Genomic DNA, 14,313 nt, shown 5'->3' with positions numbered 1-14,313 from the left:
AAGGCTGTGGCTGTATGGGAATCTTCCAAGCCTGGGGCTGCGTATTCTGAAGGCTTAATCAGAAGGCTTAATTGCATGCTTAACTATCAGAAGGCTTAACTGCATGCAATTTTATGTATTATGATTCAAACTCCAGAATAGACTTTCTGTAGCTAAGAATCCATTAAAAATTCTGGGTCTACATTTATAGAACAAATCGCCAATTCGTTTAATTAGCCTCGTTTTTGTTTCTAGAGAGAGAAATTGAAGAAAACACAGGATGAGCAGTTGCTGGACGAAATTCAGGACGCAGATGACAGCGACCTTCACACGGAAAATGAGTGCCTGCGGAAGGACAACAAGTCCCTGCGAAAGGAAAATGAGAGGCTACGTCAAGAGCTCAAGAAATACCAACGTAAGCATTTCAGAGGCAGTTCTACCTTTTATATCTCTGTCAAAGATGCAAATTTAAATGCACCAACCCTGAATGGACTTGAAACTTTGCGAAGTACACTTTGGCTTCGTAGAGCTGAAAGACGAATTTGTGTATTTGGCTGCAATGGCAGTCACAATATCAGTTGTGCAAAAAATACTTAAGTATGTGTAAATTTCTTAGTTTTCTATTTCTAAATTGACCAGTGTACAGGAAATGTCCAAGTCTGAAAATGTTTGCGCAAGGGGAATATTTGACATTTACCTGGAATGCAGCCATGCAGTTGCAGAGGAAAACTACAGGTTTGTCGGAAGCTTTGCGACTGCACAAAAATTTGCTGTGGTCCAAGATGATGAACCAGGGTGAATTTTTCTGCAACTCCAAAGTTCGACAAATCTGTATCGGTTTCTTTTGTAGCTTTAATGCATTTTAGGTGAATGTCAAATTTGTTTTTTCGGAGAAACTTCTTTCACCGTGGAGATTTTCCCTAAACCCATCGATTAAAGGCCAACTGCACTCAAAATTTCGACCTCTTGAAAACCCTATTTTTATATAGTCTGCCTAAAAAGAAAGCAGCATGCAAAATACAACAGCTGAAATACGCGCGTGGATGCCACAAGCGGCCAGCAAAAATCGGTGATTTTGAAACCGAAACCGAGGAGAGCCCATCGTAGTAACGTTGCAGCTGTCCAGCGAGTGGCCGGACGTTCACCAGCTCGGGAAAAAAGCCTGTGCACAAGCTCTACGCGTTCACGGGGCAGCGAATGGGTTAAGCGTGCGCAGCAGAGCTCGACTGGTTCACCAGCTGCGTGGCTGGCCAGAGGAAGAAGCCCCCGTCGGCTGGAACGTCGCAGGCGCGTCATGGCTGTTTGCGCAATCCGCCAGCAGGTGCAGCGTCATCTGCGGCGGAGCTTTTTTAAACACTTCTGGTTGATCAACGAGGCGTTTCACGGGGCTACCACTTGTGTCCCAGTTGATTTGGGGGTACTTACTACGCATTAAAAATAAATTTGGTTGAGGTGAAATTTGAGTGCTGTTGGCCTTTAAGCAATCTGTAGGGGTTTACTTCTACAGGAAAGTACGTCACAGGGTACCAAAGTCTGCTTGACCCCAACATTCTGATTTTACATAAGACTCCTACTAAGGGCCAGACCAAACCACAGAGCTCTCCAAAAGTGGACTTTGGCAGGAATCTCATGCCAGTAGGGTGTATGCCTTGGGCTTTCAACTATGCCGTGGCTCTACTTGCGCGGCGGCGCCGACGCATGGATGCACTTTGCCGCGCGGGCAGTGCGTTTCCCGACGCGAGCGGGGTTTGCGGCGTGGTGTAGGCAAGAACGTTCGTGTGGACGGTGTTTTTTCTGAGTTATTCGTAGGTTTGCAAATGCCTTGTCGTGATGAGTAGCTAGCATTGCTTTCACTTGGAAATCCCGAACTCCGCTATTCAGCCTCCTACAACCGCAGACACAAAGCAGGCCGCATGACGAAAACAACCGCACCGGCGTGTTTTTTTCTTTTTTGAAGACAAGGCTAGGACGGTCTGAGGAGGAGGAGGATAAACATCTTCATTGTGTAGCAAATTTGTATGGCGTCTTCAGGAGGTGGAGTCTCAGTCCAGGACCCCACATGCTTTGCCAGCCGCTACAGCCCGCTCCACCAGTCGAAGCTGGTTGTACAGGCATGAGCTGGACAGGGTGTGCCTCCAGAGCTCGGGAGAGTTGTATGTATTCGGTTTGGGGAGAGGATGGAGGTGCATCTACCAACCATGTGGATAAGATAGAACCACTAGTGCACTATTAGCACTAGTCATATTTGTAAAAACCCAAGTCGTCTTCGAGTCGAATAACTGCTCGCCAGACTATAGGCACAAAAATTCGCCAACCTGTACTTACTGGAAACCAAAGCATGTAGGCATTTTTTAATTCTCAAGCTGCTTTAATTCATCCAGTCTGGCTCATGGAGATGCAAAATTTTTGTATTTTATTTGGAACCAGGAGCTTCTACACTAGTCAGAAATATTTGGTTAGGTCTAGTTTAATATTCCATTAGCTTGAGTGTGTGTCTGTATTAATGAGCTTACTATGTTGGTCGAATGATAGTCTTTATTAACATGTTTACTGTGTCTGTTTCTTGTTTTATTCAGGACTTGATGGCCTTTTAAAGAGCGCAGAGGCTATTGTGCAAGGGCTGACTTGCACAAGCTGTGCGAAGGCTGTCGCAGGAAAAGAACGGGCCGAACCAGAGGCAGAATTGTGTGACAAGCCTGCTGCAAGGAGGGTGGTGCCTCCATCAAGTGCTGCACATGTCACAGCACAGGCACACAACTCAGCATCTGCTCTGCCACAGCCCGTCAGCAACCAAGACGACATTGAGGATGACAGCACAGGCGGCCATGGCTCCCAGCAGCCTTTTTTGAACGGGGGGCCTGGAACGTCGGTATCGAAGCCAGGCAACCAGCCCAGCCAGTCCAGCCCAGTGCAGCAGCAACCAGCAGTCCAGCAACCAGTCCAGCCCAGTGAGCAGCCGGGGCCATGTTCAAGTTCTGGGCACAGCAGCGAACCGGCCTCTCTGGCTACCGGGTCAGCCACCCAGTTGCAACACACTTGGAGCGACCCAAATGTAAGCTCTTTCGTTCAAGGTTTTTAGAGTGGCGGAGGACATGTTGAGATGAATTTTCAAGGATGTAGGATGAAAACTTGTAAATTACAAGGGCTGGAGCCCTTATTTGATAAATAAAGAAGCCTGTGCACAGCTATAAGATGAACGAAGTTAGTCCAACAATTATAAAGGGTAAACGCGATTGTTTTGGCATCATGCTTTTCCCCGGTCACCATTTTGTTGAGGCCTTTTTGTATTTCTTCCCCCTCCACCTTCGTGTACCCCCCTCTTGCTGGCTTAGTGAAGCCTTGGGCTTGTACATTGACCCTTTGTTTTCTCTTGAAGGTACTTTGCAGATATTGAAAGTATTTTTCAATGACCTGAAGAGGAAATACAAAGCCCTGAAGAGGAAATACAACTTCGCTTAATTTGAAAGAACTAGGATTCAGTATTTCACTCAGCTCCATTACAGCCACAAAAGATGTTTTTTAACGAAGAAAAAGCAAGAAGTATTTGAAAACTTTCAAATTTTGCGCCACAGTGACGTGTTATGAGCAAGAATGGCGTCATACGGGCAAACAATGAAACATAATTTTCAGTGCGTTAACTGCACGTTAGCATTTAAGTGGTGCGGTCAAATGGAACTAGAGGCCCCATTACCGACGTCCAGTCGTGTCGTCGCGACAGGTCAGTTAGGCGGCCGTCAATCGCACAAACAGGGTTCTGTGACGTCATAGAAAAGTTGCGGGCTAGGGGGTCATGACTAGAGACCGGAAGTTTAGGCACTAAAAAAACGGGTTTTAGGCGCCTATTGAAGGCGCTCAAAATTGAAATTTAGGCATATATAGGCACTAAGTACTACCATATAGGCATATATAGGCTCGAATAATATTTACTCAGGCGGCGTATTTCAGTGCAATTTTTCGGTTTAGAGTAAACACAGGCTACAAACATCGGTATTTTGAAAATGCAATTTTATTTTCTTCATAAAACACTCAAGGGTGACGATTTCAAGATATCTAGGGTGACGCAACACTGTGCGAAAGGCTGTGGAAGCAGTGGCAAACAAGCACCATCTCCAGGTTTTCGGGCTTGAAGTTGTGCCTTCTGTCAGTCAATATCGTCTTGTACGCAGAGAAAGAACGCTCCACATCCACTGAGGTTAGCGGAGCGTACTTGTACTTTGGCACGTTGGATGTTTTGATTCCATCTGGAATCGCGGTATGTCCGCCGCTCAAAGCCTCAGACAGTTCCGTCAGCGTCGAAAATCCGGGATTTCTGTCCAACACAGACTTAAGCTTCTCTATAGCTCTGTCAGCAACCGGTCCCCTGGGAGCACTAGCGAACCTTTCCTGTGCGTCCAAAATCAGCTGAATATTTTCAGTCAGCGTTGTGCCCGAACTTTCAAGTTTCTGTATTGTTGTTGCCAAGAACGTGAAATGGGCACACAAATAGGCCAAGTCACATGCAAGTGTAACATCATGTAGAACCTTCTGGGCCCTTCTCACGGCGACACTCTTATCTTCAGCAAAGCTGCTTACAACAGCCTTGACACCGGTTAAGTGTTGGTTGTAGTATTCCACTGCCGTCAGCCAAGTTCCCCAGCGGGTAACAACAGGCTCCGGTGGAAGAGGTACACCCGGCAGCTGCTCCCTGAAAGCACGAACGCGGGAAGGAGCCTTGAGGAACACCGCCTTCCCTACAGCTATCAGTTCGTTGACCGAACTGAACGACTTTCGTAGCTCTTCACACACCCGATGAATCCCGTGAGCAAGACAAGTGACGTGCAATAGTTCTGGGTAAAAAACCTTGAGAAGTGCACCAGCCTTAAGCATATAAGCTGCTGCATCTGTGTAGAGCAGCAGTACTCGGTCGTCGTGGGCTCCGGAGGGGTACAGAAGCTTCAATGACGAGTTCACGAAGCGGGCGATGGTCTCTCCGCTAGTTTTTTCTAGCTCTTTTGAGCAAACCAGGAAGGGTGTTGTTTTCTCTTCTGCGTCAAGCTTTCCGACTACAAAGTGACCGAGTACTCGTCCGGTGACATCTGTCGTCTCGTCCACAGAAATCCAAATGTGGAATTCACCGATTTCTCTTCTAATTTCTTGTAGCGTCTTCTCGTACAGTGGTCGCAGGTACTCCTTGCGAAGAGTCGACTCTGATGGTACCTTTTGTTTGCAGTACTTTTGCAAGAAATTCTTGAAAGTCTTGTTTTCGATTTTCGCCCAAGGGATGTTAGCAGCGACTAATGCTTCGCACAGGTCAGCGCTGAATTCACTTTTTTTTCCTTGAGCAATACTTTCAGCCAGGAACGATTGTCTTGATGTCGACGGCTGGTTGCGCAGAGCATTGGCTTGATGCAGTGCTGTTCTTTCATGCTGCTGCAAGTGTAACTTTTTTTCACAGGGTACCTGCGCGAAGAAAACAGTAACGAAAACTAAGATATTGCGTAAGGCACGTGAAACGTTGCTAGTGTACTTTTGCTTTTAGTCATGTAGAGTTGTAAACCTGACAATAGCTCAAGGAATGGCGAAGTTGGCCAGCTGCGCAATAGCAGGTAACCGTTTTTAAAATCATGATGCTTATACAACAATCCGACCAACACTGTGCCGGAAATTTTCAATAAGGAAGCCAGTTCCCGAATTAGGTTGCAAACATTGCACAACAATGAATAGCAGTTACCGTAAAAAGTTCTTAAAACGCACATTATTGGCAAGTTCTGAGCATTCAGAATAAATTTAGCGTAAGCACTGTTGGAGGCGTCACGTTTACGGTTGGTCCAGTGTTCACGTCAAGTGCATGATATCGTTAATTAAGATCAAGTGGAAAGTATTGTATTCTCACCTGCTTTCCGCAGGGTTGGCAGAATACTGTTTCTCCGTCGACGGTGTAGCACTGCGATCCACTGGTCCATTGCCGGATAAGGACACTTTTCGGCGTCTTAATCTTCGGCATTCGTCGGCAGGCTTCGGACGGATTACGGAGAGAGCAGAAACGCCAACTACGCTGACGTGCTGGCTGTAGTGATAGGGTCAATAGGTTTTCTCTTAATCTTGCCACAAGCTAGCCTCGCGCTGCCTCTCTAGGGCACGCTCTAGCCTCGCCCGCGTGCAATCTGCGCTGCAATATTCTCGACACCAAACAAATCCGACCTTTTTTTTTGGGGGGGGGAGGGATTCGCGAGCAATTTGTAATTGTTTTGCATTGTTTAGAAAGGCTTTTCGAAATCCCGTCCGAGGTAAATAAGTGGGAAAGGGTTCAGATTTATTTGCAATTTTTTAAGCAGAAGGAAAGGCGTGAAAGTCAATGTTGCGCATCTTGCCGAGAGAGTAGCTGTGCTTTCCCGCAGTACCGTCCTGGCCTTGAGAGGTAGGGCTTCCATTGGCCGGCTCCCTCGCAGGCTGGCGCTTGCGCGCTATCGTTGGGGGCGCTAGCAGACGACGCGCCGACGGAACCCGCAAGAATCTTTTTATGCCGCTAGCATTCAATAAAAACCCTTAAAAATGCTAAATACAACGTTTTCAATTGCTCTCTTGTTTTCTTCCAAACAAGCCAGTGCGAACCCATTTCCAACGCCAGCGCGCCTCGTCATTTTCATTACTTCATACCCCCATTCACAAACATACTGTTTTTTATACTCGCTGCACGCCGACTGGTTGGGGGACAACGCGTACTCTTTATTTTCACCTTGCATGCCTTGCAGACTAAATTCGACGAGACCATTCCTCAAAACACGTGTTCTCCTGTCTGTGACAAAACAATTTATGCCACTGTTAGCACTGTATTATTGCGCGAACAATATATAGGGCATTTCGGGTAATATTTCCGTCGCTACGCGTCACTCTGTCAAACAGCCAGCGACATAAACCCAAAAACGGTAAAGTGAGATAGCGCTTAGAGATCGCCGGCTGCGTGAGTGACGAGAGCGACGGTGCTAAGAATACTTTAACAGGAGTGCGACTGAGCGGCAGCTGCCTCTGCAGACGTGCCCGTCAGTCACGGGGAGTCTCGGCGGGTCTCTGTGACTCCTGCCACTGATTGCCCGCGTTGTATAATTATCGAGCACGCAGCCAGTTTAGGGTGGCAAACGAGGAAGAAATGAAAAATACTGCGGCTAATGGCGATACTGGCAGACTACAAAAGGAAAGACAGGCAGCCAAAGCCGCTGCTAGAGCGAGAAAACGAGACCGCTGAGATTATTAGAACGCTAAGCATGGTTGGCATAGTGTAGGAAGAAGATGATGATATTTTTGTGGTTATACGCTTTACTGAGTGGGGTGAAAGAAACTCTGCGTGGCGGATGTCTGAAGAGAAAGGAATGAGCATCGGGCGAGGCCTCAAGTTAGCAATGGAGAGAGACAAGATGCTCATGCATTCCCATCAGTCCAACAATAGATTTCCTTTTTTTCCATCGAGATATACGACTGATTGAGGCAAAGTCTGTACTCGACAGCACAAAAAAGGCATTTATAGGCGCTTAAAAGCTTGTATAGGCACGAACCTCAAAATAGGCACGTATAGGCACAATCAACTATTGCTTAAAATGTTCCCCTTCCTTTAGTTCATGCTTATATGTTAAATAGGCTCGATACGGACTGGAATAAAAAATAGGCATTTTGCCTAAACTTCCGGTCTCTAGTCATGACTGCTTCACACGTTTTCTTCAATATCTCCGTTATTTTTTCGAAGATTGCGATGATATTGGTATCATTGCTATCGGGACTAAGCAGTCTTTCTAATAAACCCAACTTGTATTTTGTCTTCATGGCTCCTTTAATGTTTTCTATCAATTACTTTTTTGAAAAGAATTTGCTGACATAAAACTTCTTTGACATTTATAGAAATGCAGTCTGTAAACATAAGGTGTTTGTAAACAAAAGTCAGTGCATAAATTTGGCATGTAAAATTTTAAGAACACTTACTAGAGAAAACAACATTGTTAACGCTCATAGTGCCTGTGCCATGCAGTGAAGCAGATCGTCGATTCCTGGCAGCACGATATTAGGCGGTCCTCTTGCAGACGCTTGGTAGTTTTTACCTTGTGGGGGAAACAGATCCTCCCCAAGTAGTGTAAAAATCTTGTAAATTTCCTTCTGGGTGCTTAGATTCAGTACAGATTTTTCTGACGTGTGGTCAAAAATTTGCCTGCTGTAGTGTAAAACTCCATTGAGGCAAATGCGTAATGATGTTAACTGTCAATTTATAATGGTTCATCTCTCAGAACTTTCATTCTGACTCTCAGTTGGAGCCCTAGTTGCAGTATTGAGGTGCAACGTGTTGCAATCGAGACTGCGTTCACCCAGGAGGTTGCACACAACAAAAATCGTTCAGTAAAAAATTAACTTCTTGCCTTGCATTGCAATGTAAACTCTTAAAGAAAGAAGGAGGGTGATGCCGATACTGTTTAAAATTTCAGAACAATTGGAATTACCACTGGACCTTTCGAAATTCACACATGAGAATAAAACTAGTCAGCGAACAGCTGGGAGCTTTACGGACCTATTTGAAATGCTTTCCTTAATAAAAATATCTGATGGATTGGTGTTTTTTCAAGAGGCAGCTGGTGGTAAAATTACGAGGGACATACTTTTTTCAAGGAAAAGTTCAACAAAGGTGCTATGGTTTCGCTCACATTTTTGGAACTTTGCAGTAGCACTAACTATTTATTTCACAGTGCAGAAATGAAACTGGGACTTCAAAGAGGGGGGTTGGGTCCCAGTCACTGCTGCCATTTTTCTGATGGTAGCGAAACTGAAAATGCTTGTGTCAGAATTTCGGTGGCTGCTGCAGATCCTCAGGTGGTGCAATTAATCGATTGCTCTTCACTACGGAATGCATAGCCGAGGTGTAGGACCTTGAACTACAACTAGATTCCAATGCTCCCTTTATGTAGGTAACGCAGGTACCTTACCAGTGGGCTAGAGCTAATTTTAAGTTCACTTTTTTCTAGATCATTGCCTAGGTGGGTCTGGTCTTTAGTCCAGCAGTCTTCAATAGCACTGTCCTTCTCATCAGGTGTAAACTATTGCGGCAGTAGCTGTCCGAAAAATGATGAAAATAGTGTTTAACTTTGCTCAACTTGAAACCATATCGTGCTTTTTACAGAGGCAGTTTTGCTTGTCTTCCAAAAACAAACATGAAAATATTCGTCTGTTTGCTGCCTTCATGAGAATCATCATTGGTGAAAATTGAGCTTAATAAAATTAGGTCCTACTTGCATTCAATAAAATGTTTCAGTAAGTCTTAAAAATCAATTCTATGCTAATAAAGGCCCAGCAGCACCACCTCCATTTTGACTATGTCGAAACCATGCATGTCTATGCACTCTTGCCTGATTCTTTTATTAAGAAATTTTGGGTCATTTTTGCTCATTATTCTTGATGTGCTGCACAGCTGTTTGATGGGGGTCCTTGAGGCACCTTTATTTGCCTATGGGGCCTGTATTTCAATTACAGGTGAAGTATTTTGCATGTGAAGACCACTGGCTGTCAACTGTCTACATTGTTGTGTTTTTTGTCGTTTAGAGAACTTTTTTTTTCAATTTTAGGTGTGCACGCTTGCTTTTGCACAAATTTACAAGTATGTTCTAATTTTATGCCCATCTTTATTATGTTCTTGGCCTAATGTTTTTTTGTACTTTCTGCATTTTGCGTCTACAGGTGGTAGAACTGCAGACTGGTTCAAGCGTCTATGTGGAAAACCAGGCGCTGCGCAGCATTGAAGCTGGGGCCAAAACCCCAACTGAAATGGCCCGGGGGCTCCTGACGGCGGTATTCACACGGCAGGCCCTCCTCACATGCTCCATAAGGGGACAGAAGGCGAAAGGCCTTCACAAACCGGCTGTACAGAGACCACCACTCCATGCTGCAGCAATTGATGCAATTTTGGGTAATTTTTTTCTTTAGTGTGCACCCCTTCCATAAAGGTTGCACCAAGGTTTAGGCAAAGGGACTATGATAATAAATTTGTTACAGGCGTTCAGCAGCTGAACATTTTTTTTTTCAGAATGATAATGGTATGCAGGCCACGCATTTGCTCCATAACCTACAAGAAAGAAAATGGGTGGGTTAGAGGTATTAAAAAAAATTGTTCAGGTTGTCTATTTATTTGAGGAAATGACTAACTTTAACTAGTTTTTTCGTTATAGATGTAGTGGGCATTTTACTGCAAATATTGTGCACTGTACTTTCCCTAAACAAATGGCGGGCAAAATTAAATCTCTCCACTTGGCGGTACATCCGCAATCCGAAGATAAAAAGGAAAGGTCACGCACCTAATTTAGTGCGGTTCAATTAAAATACATAATTTGTATTTCAATGTTACTGCTGCAAAACAACGGCTTGCTCGGCTTCGTGCCCGATGTGACAGCTTTTATTATAGTCGCCTTCTGGCTAGCCTTATAGTCTTGCACTTTTGCTTCCACCTGGCGTATTTATGCGGCTTGAAGCACACGTGCAGCATGACAAAAGATAAGGCTGAAGCATTAAAAAACTTGCACACAACTTCAGGAATGCGGTTCCCGCAGCGTACGTCGGCGAGTGGGAACAGTTGCAGGCGAGGAGTTGAGTGCGCCATGTTCTAGTCAAGTTCTAGTTCTAGTCAACTCTACTGTGGTCATCCATGCCGTGAGCAATTGGCTGCTTGCTGTATGCAGCGAGAGAAAGCTGGGCTTTGCGGGCACAACGAACTCGTGGTGCACCATTCAGCTTTGTGCACATTGCTGGAGGATTAATGGCGGGAGTTTCTAACTGGTAAATACAGTTCGTTTAGTACACTGTCTCAAATCCATGTAGCGCTCTGTCGTGAACTTGGCTCATAATTTTATTTCCTAACGAAATTTGTTTGTTATATCCCACAACGGGAAAATTTTACATCGTTAAAATGAGGTTTTAAAAAGGTACATTGAGGTGGCTTCAATGGGAACTTTTAAAGGGACACTGAAGTGATATGTAAACATTGCGGGATTACTTGCGCAAATTGTAGTCCGGAGTACCCAGGCCATGTTTCGGCCACCCTGGGCGCGTTTACGCGATTTTATTTAGTAGAAAAATTAATTCTAAAATGCTGTCCTCCTCGCTTTACGCTCGCCCATTTTCTGCGGCGTTTTCGTGTGACGTCAGGAGGGGATGAGCTGGCAATTGGCTGCGTTACTGCACGGCTCCCCGGCCTTCAGACAGAGTCAGTCGGCCCAGCGTTTCGTCCGCCGGCCGCCGACGGGTCGTCGCAATTCGTTCGCTCAATTGAAACGAAGCCAGGACACGTTTGTGAATGGTAGAATCTGCCTTTCTTTACTTGGTTAGTTTGTACACTGTATCTAGCTCCAAGTCAAGGTCGCTTCACACAAGCGCTGCACAAGCGCACATGCGACGCTTCGCTGACTGGTACGCCAGTAGGAAAATATAAGGCCTCTTGAAGGCGGGAGAAGAGTCAGCGAAGTCAATATAGGTACTAAGGAAATAAAATCAACTGATATTTTTACCGTACAGCGTAAAACTAGGGAGCGGGAAGCACTTTTTTGCGCTGGGCGAACAAGCCCAGCGGCCAGCAGCACGACTACGCACCTGCGAACGCTTTTCCGTCTACGAAATGCAATTGCTAGACGTGAGCTATTGTGGAAACTCGGGCGACGCTTACTGCACGAGCGCAATACAAGAAATAGTCACCTAAGCTGCTTGAAATGCCAAAACTAAATAAAAGTGTAAACTGGTTGTACAATATATACTCTATATTAGCAGAGACGGCAGCGCCCGTCCCCGTGGCCTAGTTGTCTGGGGCGCTAGGTATGGAAGTATTTTGCATGTCACGAGTTCGAATCCCCGCGGGTACATGCTTTTTTTCTATAAGTTAGCTTTTTCGTTTTCTGCCGATGTTTTCTACATTGAGTTCACCTTTTTTTTCGGCAGCAACGTTCATGGCTTCACGAACTAGTTCACAGAACGCGCGCAGGCTGGCACTGGCGCGCTAGCGAGTTCTCGTTGGCGTGCTGTTGCCATAAGCACCGACTGCTTGCGGGCAGTGGGCACAGGCCAGAATGAACAGACCCTTGGCCTGGTGCGAACACGCTTTTTACGGTACAGGCATGAGTGAGGCAAGCTTCAAATATGGGGGAAAAGCGCATGCATGAGTGAGGCAAGCTTCAAATATGGGGGAAAAGCGCATGACATTTGGGTGTCTGCGGGTACGCGGAGGGCGTCCATGCACTGCGTAGGCCTCGGCTAGTGAATGCTACGATTCCAAGCCATCCTGGGAGGCTTATCTTTATGCATTTTTACAGCTGACAACATGGCAGAAGCGCGGTACGATGATTACTGAGTTATTGAAAATGGCCATCCAACAACGCCACCGGTTGTGTTTTACAGAACCCAAACCGAAACTTGTTTGGTTGCTCACCTTGGGCATCGTCCAATCATGGTGCCCCCTCCTCTCAACGTCACAGCTTAGTTGGTGCGGCCGCCGCAAACCGTGCATGGTAGTTTTTCTTCTTTCGCGCTTTGTAAAATAATTACCGATTTGTCAACCGGATAAACGATGAAAAGTGTGCTAATTTGAGCCAGTCTACGCAGTGCAAGCAAAAACGGGAGCTTGACAAATTCACTTCAGTGTCCCTTTAAGAGGAATTATGATTTGCTCATTATATCCATCATTTCGTAGTAGCTAGCCCATCCCGTTATAACAAGGTTTAACATTTGAATACCATAGGCATTAATGTTGATTTAATTGTTCTCGTTTTATTTACAGGATTTACAAAAGCAGCATCGACAAGCAAGGGATGGCAGTTTAATGAAAAGCTTGTGGTGCCATCCATGGGGACGAAGCTTGCGGAGATGAGGGCGTACGGCAAGAAAACAACTGCCGACAACTCGCCACAAGTTCTGCCGGGCGCCTAAAAAGCTGCATGCACGTTTGTGTAATATGCATGCATGCATGTGCACGAATGCATGCCACATAATGGCCAATTGCATTAATGTTTGAAAAATAAAATGTGAAATGTACGTAAAGTGTTTGTCAGCATTCAGGGCTGCAGTAATTATAGCTGTAAAGCATGTGATTTGCTCAGCTATAATTCATGCTGCGCGCCCCCATGCGTGCACATTATGTATATGCTAGATCCATATGTAGCCATATATAAAATTGGGCATATAAAGCCATATATGGGTCTCACCCATATATGGCCACGTCAGGAATTGGGCATATAGGGCCACATATGGCACATCCATATATGGGCTTCAGCCATATATGGCCACGTCAGGAATGGGGCACATAAGGCCATATATGGGCATATATGGGTCAGCCACATATGGCCTTATATGCCCAATTCCTGACGTGGCCATATATGGCATTTTTATATATGGCCATATATGACATTTTCGTAAGGGGTAGGCATGAAGTTGCCGATTTTTCTGTTGCGACGATTCTTGCGCTGTCCCAGTCAATCTGGGGGTCATTCGTGACGGCGTGCCCTGGTAAAGCGTTTTTGCGAACGATTTTATTCTTTACGTCAAGAGCGTGTTGTTGTAATCGTTTCTTGTAGTTTCCTGATTCCCCGATGTAAACACCGTCGCAGTCTGCGCACGGAATTTCATACACAACTTCGGGGAAGTGTTCCTTGGGCAAGCTCTCTTTCACTCTTACCAGCTGGTGACGCATCTTTCTTGCCGGAACGTGTGCCACCTGTACGTCATACTCCCGTGAGACACATGCGAGACATTCGCTTGTTCCTGGAATATACGGCACAGAAGCCCGTTTCTTGAGGGGAGGAGGTGCGTCCGGTTGTCCCCTACCTGACAGCTGACGTTTCGTTGCATCGATAAAGTGCCTAGGGTATCCGCAGCTTGCGAGGTCATCCCGTACCTTTTTCTTGTCCACAGCCACATCCTCGAGCCTTGAGCACAGACGTTTGGCACGCTGTAGTAACGTGCTAATAACGGCTTGCTTGTTGGCGGCCGGGTGCACAGAGCCGAAATTCAGGTATCGACCTGTGTGCGTATCCTTCCCGTACACGCTGGAGCTTAACCTCTGGCCCTGCCGTGAAACGAGGACGTCGAGGAAAGGAAGAAAGGAAGCGCTTGAACAGCGGGCGTTAGCCTCCTTCGCCTTGTCCCAGAAAGTGTTCCTCCGCTACTTTGAACATTGTTTCTGCTCTCATCCAAAAAGATGAGGTGAGGAAGTTCCTGGATTACCTGAACAGCTTCGAAAAAGCCATTTAGTTCACTTTAGAAGAGGAGGTGGATGGAAAACTTCCTTTCCTCGACGTCCTCGTTTCACGGCAGCGCCAGAGGTTAAGCTTCAGCGTGTACCGGAAGGAT

Source organism: Haemaphysalis longicornis, unplaced genomic scaffold (genome assembly GCF_048455015.1).
Source record: "Haemaphysalis longicornis isolate Haplotype H1 unplaced genomic scaffold, Haemaphysalis longicornis Haplotype H1 scaffold_6, whole genome shotgun sequence".
Lineage (NCBI taxonomy): Eukaryota > Metazoa > Arthropoda > Arachnida > Ixodida > Ixodidae > Haemaphysalis > Haemaphysalis longicornis.
Note: the sequence above shows the minus strand (reverse complement) of the source record.